We start from the raw sequence: 204 nt of genomic DNA, 5'->3' as shown, positions 1-204 counted from the left end.
GTAGCACCCTATTTTGCTGACGCTCAAAAGTATCGAGATCGACAGGATTACATAGTGTCCACGACGGACTTGCTTATTTGTATTCGTCGGGGTCTCCCACAGTGGGTGTGTCGGAAACAAGACATCCTTCGAGTGGATGTGGCAGGACTGCCGCCTGTCCGAGATTCGACCCACGGTTTTTTTGTCGAGGATACCGTCACAAGC

The sequence above is a fragment of the Cystoisospora suis genome (assembly GCF_002600585.1).
Source record: "Cystoisospora suis strain Wien I chromosome Unknown contig_202, whole genome shotgun sequence".
Taxonomy (NCBI): Eukaryota; Apicomplexa; class Conoidasida; order Eucoccidiorida; family Sarcocystidae; genus Cystoisospora; species Cystoisospora suis.
This window is presented reverse-complemented; position numbering follows the sequence as displayed.